The sequence below is a fragment of the Pteropus medius genome, unplaced genomic scaffold, assembly GCF_902729225.1.
Source record: "Pteropus medius unplaced genomic scaffold, Ma_sr-lr_union100, whole genome shotgun sequence".
NCBI classification, from domain to species: domain Eukaryota; kingdom Metazoa; phylum Chordata; class Mammalia; order Chiroptera; family Pteropodidae; genus Pteropus; species Pteropus medius.
The window spans coordinates 9977025-9996797 of NW_024351729.1; the positions used below are offsets into that span (position 1 = coordinate 9977025).

Genomic DNA, 19773 nt, shown 5'->3' on the forward strand with positions numbered 1-19773 from the left:
ATCTTTGAAGGCTATTATCAGCCTACCATAGAGGTTCAGAGTATGGATTCTGGAGGCAGACAGATGATATTTGAACCCCAGCTCCACTTACTCGTATGACCTACACCTACCTCAGAGTGTCCACGGAAGAATGACATGAGTTATATACATAAAGCTCTTAAAACAATGCCTTAGAATATAATAAATGCTATGTAAATATTAGTTACTATTCTATCAATACCAAATAGTACTATTTTATCATTATTATTATCATTATTGTACCTTACACAAAGCTGAGCAAAAGTAAACCCTGCTCTTGACTGCTTAATGGCGTCTTCTCTCGACATAAGCCACATTTACTTTCTGTACTGACAAGTGATGTTAGTTTAGTGCCATTAATCATTTTCTTTCTGCCTCTCTGAAGCATGAATAAAGAGAAAGCTTGCAGAATTGGAAGCCTAAATGCAGTAGAAACTAAACTTTGGCAAGCACAAACAACACATTTTCAGTGTCTTTCCTAGTGTGTACATACATATTCTTAGTACTTCCTTGAGTACCACCTACTTTCTATGTTGGATCTCTAGTCATTCTTTTTAGGAATGACTATGCTTCTTTTCTTTATAAAATGATCAACCAAGCATGCATTATTAACAAGAAGCCAGCTTTTGTAATTCATGCACATTTAGGAGAAAATTAAGTAAAATAGCCAAGTGACATCTTAATAAAAATGAGAATTCAAAAGAAGAACCAAAACATGTCATTGATATAAATATTGCTGGCAGAGAACAACATGGTTAATGACTTAATTTAACCTAGCCATGGAAACTAATGGTCAACAGTGAGTGCCTAAATATAGGCCTTGTGCCTTAAAAAAATCTTGCTACTTCCTTAAAATAGAATACTTTGGCCAAAACAAACTTATAAAAAAGGCTGAAACAATTCAGGAAAACTTCACCTTGACTGGAGTGCAGAGACAGAATTATAGTAAATATAATAATTTAATAAAACATTTAAGTTGGAAATATAGTTTAAAATTTTATTGTACAAATAATACTTTGGAGAGTATTTAAAAATACATGTTGGCTGCTGATATGTGTGCTGAAGTAGGAACACTGCCAATCACTGACTCTAGCAGCAGCTCTTTTAGGCCATGGTGGCCCTACTCCAGAAAAAAGATAAATTGTTCGATTAAAAAAAATAAATATCCAATGTCCTTATATTAAATAAAAGATTCTGAACAGAGATTTCCAACTTTAATGTATCTGGCTACATCAAAGATAAGACTTACCAAAAAAAATCACAATAATTTTAAAACCAGAGATTAAACCACAAAAAACTATTTGATGGCTTCAGTGTTAAGAGCTTAAAAAAAAAGAGTGGTGGTGGTGGTGGTGGTGTCACCACCAAAATCCAACCTGGACAGTGAGCAGCTGACCTGACAAAGGCAGAGACCATACACCATCCAAAGCCAAGATCAGCTGCACTGATGTGTCATGCTATACTACACTGGCTACATTAAGCACAGCTACTCTACCAGCAATTGTAAAGTTCACCTTGAGGAAATAGAAATCATGCCCAGCAAATATTTTTGCCTCTTTTTTTAGTGCCATTCAATTTAAAGATCAACAGGGTTTTCAGAATATGAAATATATGGAGGCAGTTATACTTACAAACAGGTTGGATCCTAAAAGGCAGTTAAATCCATTAATTTGAAAGTCCAAAACCATCAGTGAGGTTTCGGCTTACAGGCCCACATTTCCTCCTAGCTGATATATTTTGGACATTTAAGAAAACTGCCCTATTATGTTTATAATGAACATTTGCTGAGGTGGGCAACCCCTCCCTGCCACAATCTCTACCAACAGAAGGGAGGAAACCTCTGACAGTTAAGGAATCCACACCAGAGCTTCAACTGCAGATTAGAAAAGGCCTTGAATCCATGGTGCCATCTGTGGTTTCTGATAAATGTCCCCAGCTGTACTTTCATTCGCCATGCTTAGCCTTAAGTTCTTAAACTCCTAACTTTAACCTGAATTAACCTTTGACTAAACAGGCATCCCACTTTAACAATGATCCTTTGCCAAAACCATTTCAGATATTCACATTTTTTTACCTTTGACTATCAACTGCACAGATACATTCCCCGCCCACACATTATGGGACTATCTTTTACAATCATTCTTACTGTCCAATCATTTTTTTAATATGTGTAAATTTCTCACTTTCAATATTTTATATGATTTCTACTTTTATAGAAATCGATTTATCATAGCACTGGTTTTAGGGACAAAATGAGGTTTCTAATATTTATAAAATACCTCAAAACTGTACACATAAAACAAACGTGCTATCGATAATAATGGCTGAGTTGAAAATGACCACCTGTTGGTGAGCAGCAGAGCTGAATCCCTTCCACTGGAGCATACTTTGTCCCTTTCCAGAAAGTTCATAAATTATAAGTTTTAAGCAGGATGAATTTGTGTTTCAAAACACAGATAAGAAAGTAAATCTATCACACAAGGACAAGGCTTTCTGTTCTATACATTTAGAGAGATAATTTTAGATGTGTTGGGCATTTGGTTTCAAGCCAAACATTAAAGTTCGAAGCAAAATTCAGCCTGATGTCTGTTTGAAAAGATAATGAATTTAATATTCATTGAAGTACTCCAGCCTCAATTACTGAAGTGGAAAGGGATTGTGTTTATCTACATTTTACTCAACAAATAGTGAATAGCAAGATAATGGATGACTGCTAATAAGTACTATTTGTGATTCATCAAGGTCCTCAAACCACTAGGAGCTAAAACCATCACAGAAACACTGAAGAGATTTTCTTGGCAAGGAACCACTTGTAAGTCAATTAATTTTATATTATACAATTATGATTTCACATTCCATACTTTACCTTTTATAAGATTAAGCAAATAAACACAAAGCAAAGGATATTAGGGACTTTTTCAAGAAAGTAAGATCTAGCCATGCTGTATCCTATTTTACATCTATATCCTCATCAAAGTACAATAAAAGTTATCAAAATATGACCCCAATCATTAGGAAAACGTTAACTCATGTGTTCATAACCACTCTTTAAGAAGTTAGAGAAGCTAGATTTAAAATAAAATGATAGAAGAAAACATTTTACTTGTCTTAAATAATTAAACTTTACCCATTTGGAAAATGTACATGTCCACTATGCTGCAGTACCAACTATGGCACCTAAAAAAGGTTATCACTGTCTTTGCATTTTATTTTCAAATTCTTAGAACTATAATGTTAAACATGTTAGTAGATGTGTTTCCCTTTCACATTTGGCCTTATGAGTTATACATGTTGATATTCTCCATATTCCCTAATTACTGATAATAAAACTGGAAAACTTACACTTGGATAACTTAATCCCCCCATGCCTCAATTTCCTCATTTATAAAGTGGGGACAATAACTGTACCTATCTAATAGAATTGTTATGTGGATTAATGTGGGTTAATACTTATAAAGCATATATAACAGTACTTGGTACCCAGTAAGTACTATTTATGTATATAATTTAAGAGTTAAATAGATAAGGAAGTAGAATTATAAATTACAAACAATATCATTTCATGGTACCTGGTCATCTGGATATAGATGATATATGATTCAGATTAGTTCCTACCCTTCCACATTGTTAACAGCTCTAGCTAAAAGCACAAACTCGATCTCATCTGGGGTTGCCACCTAGCAATAATTCAGGAGTTCTAACAATTATTCTTACCTAAGGTAATCCTTTCTTGTCACTAACTACTGGTCTTAGAGAAACTCATAAAAACTTTCCCAAATAAAAAGCCCATGGTGGGAATGCAGACTAGTGCACCATCCAAAAAACCATCTATGAAACTATATTCAAATTAAATATATATGTACCCTAAGACCCAGCAATTCTGCTCCTGGGCATATGTATCCCAAAGAAATTCTCATATCAGCCCATAAAGAGACATGTCTGAGATTATCTCTTGCTTCAATGTTTGTGATAGTAAGGTAAGGGCCTATTCTGCAGAGAGTAGCTGGGCAAAATGTGGTGGGTACACACTGAAGAGCAACATAGCACTAGAAATACAGTGCTGAGCAAATAAAACAAGCAAAATGAGAGAGTTATCACAATGCTATTTACATAAATTAAACTTTTTCTGCAGTATACTTATAAACATTAAAATGCTTGCCTTGAGGGGAAGGAAGTGAGGGGAATTTGGAGTAAGGTATGAGGATAAAAGGGGAAATTAAAAAACCTATGGAAATCCTACTGTTCTTTTAGTGGACTACTTATCCTATAATTATTATTGCATCTCTTCAATCCTTAAAGTCTGAACACATGCCTAGACATGAAAACATTTGTGGAAACAATCTATGCAAAACTAGCAATCTCTGCAATGCAAACTATGTGCACATAGTTTCTGACAATTTCTTAAAAGGCCATGTTGCTTTTATATTACTACCTAACAGCTCTAAAGCAGTGTATTTAGATTTTAACTATGGAAATGGTATAAAACAAAACAAGAAAAAGTGAGATAAAACCTCAATGTTGATATTTTCAGTTGTTTGGTTATCTTGTAAAAACTTTGAAGGAAAAAAATGTTTGCATTCAAAGATGACAAGAGCATAATAAACTACATTCCTTAAATAAACAGACCTCTTTCTCTGATGAAAATCAGCCACGAGCTACACTAGAAATTTCCATTCAGTTTATATTTCTCTTTAAAACATGCGAACACAAAACACACATATGCACTTTTGTTTATCATTATAAATAAAGCAATATGTTCATTCAAAAAAAATTCAGGGAGTGGATAAATATGAAAAAACAAAAGAAAGCTATTTTACCAGCTTTCACTGCGAGATAGAATGTTAACATGTTGCTTACATTTATCTTTCAATGCCAACTTATAAATATGCCATCATTTTAACATACTTCATTTCTGAATTACACAATATTCAGAATATACAACTAAATAATCACTGATAATTTCCATCAGTGACTTTCTAACAACAATCTAGTTATTCATCCACTTTAAAACTCAAGACTCTATAGCAAGGGTCAGAAAACTTTTTTGTAAAAAGCTGGGTGGTAAATATTTTAGGCTTTAGAGCCATGTAAGGCTTCTGCTGCCTGTTATTTTTGTTGTTGTTTTTTTTTTCATCAATTTAAAAATGTAAAAACCATTCTTAGCTTATTACAAAACTGGCTGGATTTGGCCCACAAGCTGTAGTTTGCTGACCTCTGGTCTATACTCTAAATCATGGTATTTCCACACCACAGAATAAGACTACAATGACACCAACCTCATAGAAAATGCAACAAATAAGATATATCAACATTATCTTTTCAAAACTCTACTTCTAGACAGGAACTCCACTTGATGTCCCAGAGTGACAATGAGTATCAAAGGAGATACTAGATATTTAAAAAATCCTTAAATTAGCATTGACTGTTATTGATACATCCCTAGTTTTATATCTGTTCCCACTACCAACTTCTTTCAATCTCATTTCTATAAAAGATCATGATCAGCTTAGAAATATGAAAAACAAAGCACATTATTATTTTGCAGTCAAAAATAATTTAGTAGTGTCATACGGTAGTTTAGTCAGAGGAAATGGGATAGAAAATAAATCAAAAATACTAAACATAAACCTCAAAAGGGTAGACTTCAGCCTCGTATTCATAAAATAGTCGATTTATTTTTCTCTAAAAGAAAGAGCAACCTTAAATTCTGTCTAAAATTCTGTATCCTTTTAAGAGAGCACTATCTTTTACCATGTGGCAAAAGAGCTATACAACGCTATTTTAACACTGCAAAAGCTTTTTCAAGATAGAGTTTTCTTATAACTTCCAAAGAATAGAGACTGAGTTTAGTATAAACTATTTAAATAAATGAAAGTTGGATAAATGGAGAAAACAAGTTACTTGAAGGGTTATTTTTCTCAAGTCATACCTAACAAGGTGTACATTTCATCAGCTTAACGGAGGACTACAGAGCTCCTCTGAGGAAAGAAATGCTTTTTGTTTGGAAAAATACACAAAAAATCCACTTATGGTAGAAGGTGAGGCCTTACAGCATCAAAAGAAAGGTTAAAAGCCTCCGCATAAGACTAAAGAGATAACTTTTTTCCTTTCTCTGGAGAAGGAGAGAGAAGAAAAGGGACAGAAGTCCCATCCAGATGGCAGTAATTCAGAAGCCACAAGAACACCAGGAATTTACAGAAATTAGGGAGGGTTCTGGATTCTCTATAACATGAAACTGAAGGTTCAAGCCAACTATTTAGCTCTTAAAGTCTGGACACTCAGCTGACATTTGAGTTACAGACATATTAAAATATCTGTTCACAAGAGCAGTTGCTGTCAAGAATTTATAAATCATCATAGCTATTATCTTTTAAATCTTTTTTAAAACATAGAAAATTATGTCCTTTTGACTGAAGTACTGGTTTTAAAAAAGGAAAAAAACAATTATATGCCCTCAAAAATGAGAAACAGAGTAAATGGCATCATAGAGTTTGTGGATTTCCTGTTCTCTTAACCCAAAATGGAGGAAACATCTTGAGCAGAGGCCTTTCATACAGCAGATTCTGTGGGTACTGAAGTATGTACTATACTTCTGGAGCCAAATAAATCCTTTCCCACCAAATCAGAAAGCATTTTTTTTCAATGTTGACTTGCAAAATTTAGGTAGTAGATTAAATCAAGAGATACCATCACCTGAAAATTTACAAACACTTCACAGATTAAGAAATAAACTGAAAATATATAAATCTTGCTGGCAAATTTGAGTATTACTGTTTAATCTGCTCTTCAGGACTTATCTTCAAATCAAATAGCTCAGAAGACCCCTTGAAGCAACACTTTCACATAGTAAACAGAAAATTTAAAAACAGAAATAATTTAAGGATAGAAAATCTGTCCTCATTTCTTTTTGTCCTCTCTAACAATCAAATATAAACTTGCTTTTGGAGGCTTAAGATGGTCCTAAATCTTTCAGTTATTTCCAACTTATAATACTTCAAGCCTTCAGAAACAGAAGTTTCCAAAGGTTCCAAAAGAAAAACTGTAGGTAATATAGCTCTTCAGATCAACAAAGTAATCAGTGGCACCAGGGCATGCAATCTTATATTACCAGGAACAGGGTGTAACTTAAAATGGGGGTGGAGTGATGATCAAAATAGAATAGTATATAAACATATTTATAAACATATATAATTCTAGAATGATTCTAGAAATCCACATATCTAAGATATATAACCATTTTAGTAACGTAATTCTATTAGGCAAGAAACACTCAAAGTATATTATGGTTTAGACATAAGACTCATTTCCCAAACCAGTTTCCACAATCAATTCCATGACTTCAAGACAAGGTGACCTTTTGAGGGGGAACTGACTTATAATGGATGATTTTATTTGCCAGTGAAATTCAGGAACCAAATAACAAATAAATTTTTAAAGATACAGCTGTTAGCTATCTGCGATTCAGGAGATTAGATTCTCAAAGGAGATTGACAGATACAGTTACTAGGTGGCTGAGGAAATTTAGGAACCCTCTGCCTCCATCTGCCTTTAATAGCTAATAGCCCCAGTTCTTCAGATTTTATCAAGGGCCCTCTCTTTTCTCTCCTCAGAAATCTCATCTACTTCAAAGGCCTTACTTTCCAATTAAATGATAATCACTCCCCAAGTCTCAATCTTCAGCTCAAATGGGCATTTCTTAACTTTAAACTGGAACTCACAATATCAACCTATAATTAATACCATAAATTTACCATATTCTAAAATGAACTCATTATCCTTCTCCCAAGAAAAAAATCTGTTTTTTCTTGTTTTACTAACAAGTTAATATTTTCAATTTATCTGATCAGCAGAGCCGAAAATCTAAGAGCCATCTTTCTTCTCTTCAATCCCTGTTTTCCACGTAGTTACCAATTCCTGTCAATTATTCTCCAAGCCTAATGCGATGGTCTTATTCAAGCTCTTCTCTCGGTCTGTCCCTGGCTACTGCAGTATCTTCCCACCTGACCCTCCAGCTTCAGCCCTCTCTACTCTGAGCTAGTGTGCCTCTCCAAATGCATATTGCTACTCAGCCCACCCCTCCCCGTTCCCTTAGCACCCTATGCCTTATGCTTCAAATGTCTTCCACTTCTAAATGCACATACACGAAAAAACTTCTGGTAACTTGGTTTCTCATGAAGATTTTCCTATAAGGGAAAAATATACTAACTATGGGAATCAAATCATGTAGTTCACTTGACAGTTCTATATATTAAGAGCAGACACCCTGGCCTGTTTACCATTCTTTAGTGAGTTTGCTTCGTGTATCTTTTCCACCAGTCCTAGTCAACACTGAATACACTGAGAAAACTTCGGTTTCCAGACCTGAACAACCAAAGAGACACTACTGCCTTGTGAGACTTTTCCTGAGAATAAACTAGCTCTTTTGACACTAAAAACAAAAAACTAGAACCTCTTTGTTAAACTCACGACTTTGCTGTAGAATATAGCAAATGAAACTAGCACTACAGGAGTTTTCCAAGATCAGTTTATAATGGTTAAACAATTGATAATAAGACAGAAGAGCTCTGTGTTTCAAATGGAAAATACGTGATAAAGAAGTAATCTCAATTCTGTTCCAAATTCAGTCTTTCTTAATAATAGCTAACACTGATGGAAAACATACTATGTGCCAGGCACTTAGATGCTTTATGTGCATGATCTCCTTCGATCCTCACAATAACCCCATGATGTGGATATTATTGTCACAGTTTCACAGAGAGGGAAATTGAAGCTTAGAGGTTAATTAACTTATAAGAGCAGGAATCAAACCCAAGACTGTGTTCTTCCAAAGCTGTGGGCTCTAACCTCTGAGCTCTACTGGCAGGAGACTTGCAAGTGTGGTGGACTGGGAATGTGTGTAGTGTGAAAAGGCCTCAGAGATAATTCTAAAACAATCCTCTCCACTTTGTAAAACACACGTGTTGAATTCTGAAAAAGAAAAAAAAAGACAAGCCCCTAATTTCTTATATGCTTTATATCTGCTTTTAAAAATGAATCAACCGATCTCAAAGTTGATTGTATTTACAATGAAGCAGAATGATCTGTTTTTATGTATGGTGTTTCTTTAATAAGACAACTCCAAATCTGAGTTTGATTTTGTCTTTAGATGGACTATTCTACAGTATCAAGAAAATCATACAGATGTATTGCCGTAAATTGGGAATAATTCTGTTACTTGTTCTAAGCTGCTAAAATAAGTGGAATATAGACCAAAATAAATCCTTATTCCAATAAATTAAGTCCACCTATATTGTAATATCTTGCAAATGCCATGCATTCAATAAACATCGGTTGAACGAATCAATCTGTAGTCAGGTTACATCATTGCAATCTGAAGCAGGGAGAAAAACAGAACTACACAAGAAACATAAGACTATTACAGCATTTGAAAACTGAAGGATTTCTTAGCCCAATTTACAAAAATCTACATAGGCCTCTCACCGGTTTCAGTAAGAGGTGTGCATGTATGTGCAGGGCTATGTTAATTAAGCCCACCAGTAACACTGAAGCTACAAACATTCCCTAGGGATGTGTTTGAAAACACTGTGGCAAAAAGCACAAAATCTTTAATACAACCCGCCCACCCTCACCCGCCGCGACCTGCCAAGTTTTTTTTATTTTGCAAACATTGGTAGTAAGATGTTTTCCCCCTGAAGTTAAGACATGGTAATAGGAAAAGTCCAACAAACTGCTATTGAAGTCGGGAGAAAAGTCCTTAGATAGAAAAGACTGAAAGAATTTGATGACTCAGGGTCATTGATGACCAAGCGATTACTATATTATAATATAATTCCAACAGTGATAGCCTCCAGGATTACAAGCTTTTAAAGAGCTCTCTCCCTGCACTGAATGGTCTCAAACTGATAATATTTTTTCTCTTCAGATTTTAAGTCTACTTCTAATTTTCTTTTCTGCTTCACTGTGAGGTTATCAACCATTACACTTTACTGTTGCCACTGTGCCTCTCCCATTTCTAAACCGCTGTTGGATGAGAAACCAGATAACCGGTTATCAGAGAACCCAGAAGGTGTCTGCTTGAGACTGAACCTTAGGACCTGTTTTTCTGCCCTTGGCTGGTTCCTCAAGTACATCTTTCTTTCATCCCTCCAGCACTAGAGATTTAGTTGGCTTAAGTCTCTTTGGCACTGTCACCGAGAGCTTTTCTCACCTGGTATTCTTTCTCCTAGGCTGGCTATGAATACATTCTGGCCTTTCTTTACTATCTCCCAAGAAAAGTATAGGTCTACTTCTCTTTTGTGAGAATTTTACTCTTAATCACTATAGAGTAATATGAAGTGGATTACAAACATGGAAAAAAAATGTTTAGGACATCTTAAAATTTTTCATTGTGCTTTTGCTCCTTAATCAGCGTTTAACGACTCCCCTCTTAAATGCTCCCAGAAGACTATGTGCTCACTCTCTTCCTTACTACACTGTGAGCTCCTTGAATGAAGGTATCTTATTTTTGTATGCCCCCAACCTAAAAGCAACATAGTAGGCTTATAATACATGCCTAACTATAAGCTTAGTGATTAAAAATGTCAACATACTGAATTATAGAAGTAATTTAATGAACAAAAGTGATTATTAATATATTTCAGCCCAACATCAACTAAATGAATTGACTTAAAAAACCAAATCAAGCTAAGATTGACCATCTTAAATAAAACATTGTATTTACTTTATGAAAAACTCTATATAAGAGTTTGGTGTTAAAAGGGTGATTTATCATTTTTATAGCAGTAAAACAGTACCCACTTTTCTTGTAATAACTGAAAAGAACTGGTTGTCAATTTCATAGGCAAGCTAAAGCTGAATTTCTGGCTCATTGCTTAGTTTTATCATGTTTTCCACCAAGAGCATCTGCAGCTGTTTATAAAATGCATTTAAAATAAGCCTACATGAAATGAGAAGCGATCAAATATCTATTTAAAAAATCTCACAATTGCTAATGTAAGTCTCTTTTGTAGTCTTTTGATTTTGTGACTAAAAACAAACAAGTTCAGTGATTTATCCTAATACTAGCTAAAATGATAAGAATGACTGGGGGGAAAAAAATTTTTTTAAGTGATTAAATTATGCACTTTGGGAACAGTAGTACCTCTCAGAGACATTTTAGTCGGTTTCCAGTGTCCTCTTCTTTCTTTCTTCCTTCAGACAGAGAGTGCTCTTTCTTAACCAACAAACTTCTCTTTGTTTTGATTTACACCACTGGCCTGAATAACCCCAAGCACCACATACAACATGCCTATGGCTGAAAGCAGTAAGGGCAGAAAGCAGAGCTTTGGTGCTTGGACCCCAAACATGTATTTATTTTACATAAGTGTTGAATTTTTGAGAAGTCCATTTTCTAAGGTGACATGCATTTTAAATATAAAGAAGCAGTTAAGTTCTCCTGAAAAGGTCGCAAACCATGTGAAACTGCTGAAAATTTGGTCATAAACCTGGCCTTACACCATAGGCATGCCCTCCATTATCCTCTTAAATGTCCTTTTCTGAGACAATTCCATACCATACCTTTCTTACTCATCTCTGAATACCTAACTGTTCTCTATTACTCTACTCTTATTCCTCCCACTAATATATCCACATAATCTATAGCTAGCTTTCTCTTCAAACTCTGAGAATTAGTACAAACATACTCTCAATCACATACTTGCACACTTGTTGATGGGAGTGTCACTTAGCAATCCTCTTATAAGAGGACCTGGGTGTCTGGAAGACAAAAGGGGAGAGAAACTTATTTTTTATCATACACCTTTCAATTTTTCTACCATGTGTACATGTCCACCCAGTTAAAAAAACAAAAAACAAAAAACAAAAAACAAAACAATGAAATATATCTCACTTAAAAGTCTCTACTCCTACTTTCTCTAAACTTTGCTCCATTGGTTATTCCTATCTTCCAATAGCTTCGCCCTCTTCCTTGGCCTATTATCATGCTCAAATCTTCCATTTTATTAAAAACAGATAAAATGAAATTTTAAAATCTCCCTTCCCCAAGAAGGTTCCCCTTTAGCTAATGTCCTCTGTCCTTTAAAGCCATACTTCTTTAAAGGGTATTTGCTCTCATTCTTTTTTCTCCATTTTTCATTCATACTTTAACCATTACAATCTGATTTTTCCTGAATTTGCTTTCCCTTCACAGTCACAAAAGTCTCTGCTAACCAATCTAATCATCCCTTCTTAGTTGCTATTTCATGTCATCTCTGGTTCAATACTGTGGACTACTCCCTGCTTCAACTCTTCTGTGGCTCTCCTGGAGCCTACATCTTACAATGAATGCTCATTCTCAGATCCCTTCACCGGATCACGGAGCTCTCTCCTCTTGATCTTTAAATGCTGGTGTTTCCCAGAGTTCCTATTGTGACCAAGTTCTTTATTGTTGCCAGTTTTCGTTTACCTACAAATTGTGCAAACCAATCACTACCGGAGATCAAAAACTTCTTTAGTGTTAATAACTCCCAGTCTGGCTCTTCAGACCAGATTTCTTCCTGAGCTCCACTCCAATTTCTCACAGGCTGATTATGATCCTGTAAATTGATCTGTTGAACACTAGATGCCTCCTTTCTCTCACCTTGCCACATCCAATCCATCACCAAATCCTGTGCAGTCTAATACCAAAATACATCTCAAGTTTACCCACTTCTCTTCATCCCCTCTTCATCCCGTAATTCAAGCCATTCTCATCTCTTAGACTATGAACCAACCTCCTAACAGGACTCAATGTTAATCTCTTATTCCTTTCTATTCCCCATAAGGCAACAAGAATAATGTTTTTAAAACTAAACACCTTTAAAAAAAAAAATCAAGGGTTCCCATGATATCTAGAATAAAATCCACATTTCAAATCCTAGTCTCCAAGGTCTGGCCTAGTCTGTCCTCTGACTACTTGTCCCTCATCTTGTAGCACTGTCTTCCTTGCTCATACCTAGCCACAGAGACACAAACCTTTCGTCATTCCTTTTCACGTCCTCATCACACTCTCTCCTATCTCTGGGCCTTTGTAACTGTTCACTGTACCTGGAATACTCTCCCCTCTTGTTCTTTATATGGTAACTACTTCTCATCCTTCGAGTCTCGGCTGAAAAGTCAGCCTCAGGGAGAAGTTACTAGTCGACCTGATCTAAAGTAGCCTCCTCTGCCATCTTTATTTTCTAATTCAGCATCTAATTTGTTTCTTTCACAACATATATGTTACAATTTACTCCTTGGAAGGGGAAAGGTGCTATCTTCTCCCTTTCCTCCTCCTTGTTAATCAGAATGGCAATACAATAGCAGGAGCTTAAGCAACTCAATAAATATTTTTTGTTGAAATGAACTATTAACTGAACTGGTGGGTGAATTTTTTCACCATTAACACACATAATTTATCAACTCCATTGTTACACAACATAGTGTAATGCTCTTAAAATAGACTCTATTTTATTTGAACTATTGCTTCCTTGTTCATGACTTGTCAGAAAGCTTTCTAAAGAGAAAGAGCTCAAAGTTTGGCAACCACTGACAGAGATATATGGATAAGCTTCAAAGACCTTAATGATCTTTACAACATGAATTAGTTCCACGTCTATACCACGAGTAGACTTTGTATGCTTATTTTCTAACATGAATAAACCACAATACAAGATGATAAAATAGGTTATCCCTAAGGTTATGTGAGTCAATAGTAAAGCTAGGAATAAAGTCAGAACATTACAAATTAAGAGGCCAGTTATAAAACAAACTTCAATAAAATGACCTCAATTAACTGTTCAATCAATTAGCTGTTTATTGGACAGTTTTCAATAAATGCCTCTTGAATTAAACTCAAAGTATCAAAAAGAGGTAAATAGCAGTATGCAATAGCCTCTGCCCTAAGGGAGATCAAAGATCTAAGAAATCTAAGATCAACAGGTAAGAGCTCTAATGATTTCAAAATAAACATTTGATCTAAGATCAAATGATCTAAAGAAATTTAAGAAAACAAGATAACACTGCAAGATTTATTAAGTGTTTAGTAAGTAATAGAACAGAACTCTCCTATAGATAGTCAATGATTGGGGAGCTCTTTTCTAGCCAAAGTGGTCTGGCTTCATACTCATAGGAGTAAGATTTAAGTGGGTTCCTCAAGGATGGAAAGATTTGGATAGTGAAAATGGGGGTGTCTGGAAGGGAAGACAAAGGAAAAAGAGGCCCTAAAGCAAAGAGCAGACAAAACCAGTTTGGCAGCAGTGTACAGACCAATTTAAGTGGGAATGATTATGGAGAAAGAACTTGGAGCTTTAAATTTGACTAGCTCAGATTAAGAAATCTGAATTTGATCCCACAGGGAACAAGTTTCTAAATGGAAAGTGCCATCTGAGAAATAAATCTGGAGTCAGAATACAGGATAAATTTAAGAAATGGAGAGAATAGAGACTGAAAAATAATTAAGAAATTTTACCACACTATGCCTGAATTATTGTAACAAAGGCATAAACAAGGTGAATGGAAACAGTAAAAGGGATTTGTGAGACGGTGAAGACAGGACTTGTTACTGATGAGTTGGGACTAGATTAACTTTATTCTCTCCTAAAAGATAATGACATCTAGTACACACTGCAATCATTTGGTTTAAAACCTCATAATTTTTCTTGCCCCTCACTCCCTAAGAGTTCTCTTTCCCAGATATGTGCTGTCCTCCCACCCTAAACTGGCCTCTCCAGCCACACAATATATTCCAGCCAAAACAAAGAATTATATTTATTAGTTTCCTAGATATACCAGTACATTTCCAATCCTATAACTTTGTTCATACTATTGCTTCTACCTTTCATGTCTTCTCTCCTTTCTACATATCCAAAATCTAGCCATTCTTCACACCCAGTTTAAATGCCACATTTCCACCAAGCTTTCTCAGAAGCCCCAACTCAAAGTAAGCACTGCCTTTCAATACTTTCTACTTTTCTCTAAAACACTTTAAAAAAAAAAGCACTTATGACTGTTCCTTATCTCCTCTGATAAACTGTACATTCCCTATGGAAATCATGCCCAATTTGTTTTTGTATTCCACCCTCCTCTTTTAATAGATAGTTGAAGATCTTAATAATATATGGCGACGGCACAGTATAATGTTTAAGAGCAAAGACTCTGAAGACAAATAAATAGATAATAATAATAGATATTTCATAAGGCTGTCAGGGGGCTTAGCTTGGAACAGTGTAAGCACCATAAAAGTGTCTATTAAATGCAGTGGAAAAACAATGAGTATTCTATGGTAGTTGATTAAAGTTTTCTTTAGGAAAAGCAAAATGTCAAAAGCAAAGCCAGTTTCTAGGCACAAATCAAGTATATACAAATTCTTCCTAAATCTTCTGAATGGACACCCTAAAGATTAGCTGTGCCTTTTTAAATCTTTATGTTAGCAATGGTTCTGTTTTAGTTTGACATTTCAATATTTTGAGAAAATATTTAGTTGAGCTTCCTGTGGCAATAGATACCTAATTAGTCTCCTTGCCTGCGGTCTTAGCCCCTTGAATCTATCCTCCATAAGGCTCGCAAAGTAGTCTTTCTAAAATGCAGATCTAATGTTTTTCCACTGCTACAAACCTTCTCCATTCCATTTCCTTAGGAGAAAGTTTAAACTTAGCATCTCGTACAAAATTGTCCTAAGATGTCTCCAGCCTAGTCTCTAGCTTCATCTCTCAACACCTCTCACCACAAAAACTAATCACCTGGCCACACTTCAAAGGCTTTTTATATGTCATTTCTTTAGCTTAGAACATCCCTGTATTAGTCTGCTAGGGCTACCTTAACAAAATCCCACAGACTAGGTAGCTTAAACAACAGAAATTTATTTTCTCACAGTTCTGGATGCTAGAAGTCCAGGATCAAAGTGCTGGCAGGTTTTGTTTCTTTTGAGGCTTATAGAGGGCCACCTTCTCTATGTATCCTCACATAGTTTTTTCTCTGCGCACACATCCCTGGTGTCTCTTTTTGTGTCTGAAGTTCCCTTCTTATAAGGGCACCAGTCAGTATGGATTACAATCCACCCTAAAGTCCTCGTTTTAACTTAATCATTACTTTAAGAGACATAGCTCCAAAGACAGTCACATTCTTAGGTTACGGGGGTTAGGTCTTCAATATTTGAATTTTGGAGGGTCAGAATTCAGCTCATAATAACCTCTTCTCCTTTTCTTTGTCCAGGCTAATTCCCGTTTGTTCTTCTAAGACTGGCACAAGCCTTCCCACCCTAGGCAGATTTCAGTGCTCTTTCTCTGCGTTCCCATAGTACGTTCGTATGCTGTTCTCTGTATGCTGCTGTCCTATAAACACAGCATCACAATTGTCTTTTTCTCTCTTCAGATTCGATTTCTTAAGAGCAGAGACTAAATCCATAACACTTAGCACTATGTCTAGCCCACTGAAAATTATCTAATAAAGATTTGATTATTGAGAGAAAGTAGGAGAGAGAACACACACTTTGAAGAAAGGCAAGCGGGGGTTCAAATCCTGGCTATATCACTTAATTATCGTCTGACTTTGGGCAAGTCACTAAATGCTAAACTTCCATTCTATATAAGGTAGTTGTAAAGATAAATGACCTAATTATAATAAAAGTATCCAGTTGGGGGGTTGATATACAGTAGTAGATGGTCAATACATGTTAAGAGTAAAGATTCTGAGATTGCCTGGGGTTGAGATCCAGTTCCACCATTTTGTAGCCAAATGACCTTGTGTATGTTAATATATCCTCTGCTTCAGTTGCCTATGTATAAAAACACCTGTTCTGACTTATTTCACCTAGCATGATACTCTTAAGATCCATCCATGTTGTCGCAAATGACAATATTTCATCTTTTTTATGGCTGAGTAGTATTCTATTATTTATATGTACCACATCTTCTTTATCCAGTCACGTTGAAGGACACAGGTTATTTCCATGTCTCGGCTGTTGTAAATAATGCTGCAGTGAACAGAGGGGTATATATATCTTTACAAATAAATGTTTTCAAATTTTGCAGCTGGATACCCAAAAGAGGAATTGCTGGGTCATACGGTAGTTCTATTCTTTGAGGAACCTCCATACTGTTTTCCATAGTGGCTGCATCAATTTACATTCCCACCAGCAGTGTGTGAGGGTTCCTTTTTCTCTCCATTCTAATACTTGTAATTTGTCCTATTGATAACAGCAATTCTAATGGGTGTGAGGTAGTATCTCATTATGGTTTTGATTTAATTTCCCTTAAAGTATAAGACAGACAAAAAAGGACAAGAACCATATTTCACTCACATGTGGGATGTAAAACAAAAAGCACCAAGGAACGAACGAAACAAACTCATAGATACAGACAACAGTATGGTGGTTACCAGAGGAGAAGGGAAGTGGGGCAGGACAAAGAGGGTAAAGGGGGTCAAATACAAGGTAATGTAAGGAAACTAGACTTTGGGTGGTAAGCACAGAAGAGTATACAGATGATGTATTATAAAGTGGGGTAAACTCGGAGGCCACCTGAAATTTATATGTTATTAGCCAATGTTACCCCAATAAATACAATTTAAAAAAACACCTTGTGGTGCTTCTGTGAGGATAAGTTAACACAGTTAAAACAGTTAGATGGGTATCTAACACATAGTATTACATTAATGTTTCCTATTTTTACATGAACACTGCAGGTCTGAACAAATATGCCTGGAAACCATGAATAATTTAGTTCCTTCAATTCCTAAGTCATTTTAAATGTATTACTGTAATGCGTCAGATTTCCTACCAACTAAATAGAATGGTAACTAATGAGGTTCAAAGATTGGCATGAGTGATATAAACAGCATAAAATAAACATGAAATAATCTGTCTCATTCCTTATATTGATATTTAACATAATTTGGGTGCTGAAGTAAAATTTTTAAAAAACAAGTTTTTCTACTCTTCGTGACTACAGGTGTTAACCATTTTCAGTGAAGAATAACATTTCTTGCTCATATTTTCAATTGTAGATTCAACAAACCTTTGAACCAGAAAGGACCTTTGAGATGAAATCCAATCCTATGATGTCTTACATAAATAAAATAAGGTGGATTTGGAATGAGCTTTTAGGGTCTTAACGAGCAGTTCACTGGAGGACAGGAATTGCTAGCTGAGAGAACGACTTCTTCAAAAGGACTAAAGCAGGAGTTCAGATTTATTCTAGATGTCCAAAGAGTATAGGGGCCAGTATTAGAAAATAACACCAGGAAATACTTTTTAATCATCCAATCTTGAAGGTAATTTCTGAAGTAGGTACAAGTTACCTGACCTGTAACTTTGTTGCAAGGCAAATCTAGGTTTGAATCTTCACTTAATTTCTCTGAGCCTCAGATTTGTGCAAAAAGATTATTATAGTGATTAAGTGAGTTAATGTATGTAGAGCTCATAACTGGGGTGCCTAGCTGATTGAAAGTACTCAAATGATTGTTCTTTCGGGCCCCTTCCATCATATGAACAAAAATCTGTAAAATAACAAACACTGTCCTTCATAAAGTGTGTGCTTGCTGAATGTCTAGGACTTGTTGAACATTACTTAATTTTAAAAATAGAAAGCTGGATGAATGCTGAGATGATAAAATGGCTTCATCCCTGCCCTTTCTCACCACCAACTGTCCCTCACAACTTGATCTGAAGTGTCACCTCACCACCATTACATGCTATTTGTAGATCACTGAAGCTCAGACATCCAATTCTACAGCAAAGGTTTGAAGGTCGGGAAAAATTTACTGAAATATTTTTAAAAACTGGAAGAGTCCATTTCACGTTATTCTTATGGTCCACTCTAGCCTAATGAACTTCCAGTGAAGTTACTGGTTTTCTGTTTTATTGTTGTTTTATTTTCCAGCGCAGAAACTGCAGGTTTAAATAAAAGGTTCGTGGGCAAGTAACTGAGTTCACCACTATTATTATGACCCTGAAATCTGGTACAAAAAAGGACAGCTGTCAATATCCATTATTTACGTTTGAAACTAAAGTCGACTGTTTCTTTTAAAAGACGTGTTCAAATTCTATTGCAAGAAAAGCCGAACTCAACTCGGCATAGAAAGAGTCCTTTCAAAATCCCTCTCCTCTCGCTCACATCACAGATGGCGACCGAGGCTTAATGTTTATCGCCAGACACTAAAGCCGCTCATCGCTCAGGGATGGGGCTCTCAGTGGATACTGTCCCGCAGAGGATGAGATGCTGCCAATCCTCAGAGGTGGGGTAAACTCGGAGGCCACAGCCCAGAGCCCATCACTTCGCACCTACACTTGAGAAACCCACACTTCTCACTGTCAGACGGGGACCCGGCGAGGATCCAGCCCTCCCGTACACAGCCTTTGGCTGTGGTGTCCGCGCGTGACCTCCGAGGACCGGGAAGAGCGCGGGGAGGGGAAGCTCCTCTGCTTTTAGGGGAAGTTGGCAAGGACAAGTTCGGGTCGTGCGCGGGAAGGTTACTCACAGGAATAGCTCGGAGTCCTCCTTCCTTCGCCCGCACTCCTTTAGGGAGAAGCCTCTAAAGCGGTGGCAGCCTGAGAGCAGCAGCCGAGCGGCCACCGCCACCAGTAACCACCCGGGCGTGGCAGGGATGGGCGGGCGACTTCACATCATTACTCGGCGACTTGGGTTTTGCAGAGACGCCAGGTCAATAGCAGTCCCCACGCAATTGGGAAAGAGCATAGGAAACCCACTCGCCCAGCAGCCTCCACGGCTAGCGCAGGACCTGCTGGGAATTGTAGTTTCCTGC

The 19773-nt window shown here is 36.3% G+C and overlaps 1 protein-coding gene across 2 annotated transcripts in view; it reads right to left on the reverse strand.

Moving 5' to 3' along the window:
• TRAK2 (trafficking kinesin protein 2) overlaps nt 1–19724 on the reverse strand; it is a 55428-nt gene extending 35704 nt beyond the window's left edge. Inside the window, exons 1-2 of one of the 2 annotated variants that reach the window (XM_039844442.1) lie at nt 19489–19724; nt 11714–11772 (exon numbers count right to left, since the gene is read on the reverse strand). The gene's annotated coding sequence lies outside the window, so the exon portion shown is untranslated. The remainder of the gene's footprint in view (nt 1–11713; nt 11773–19488) is intronic. The other variant, XM_039844441.1, reaches the window with a different exon arrangement.
• Nucleotides 19725–19773: the final 49 nt, after the last annotated feature.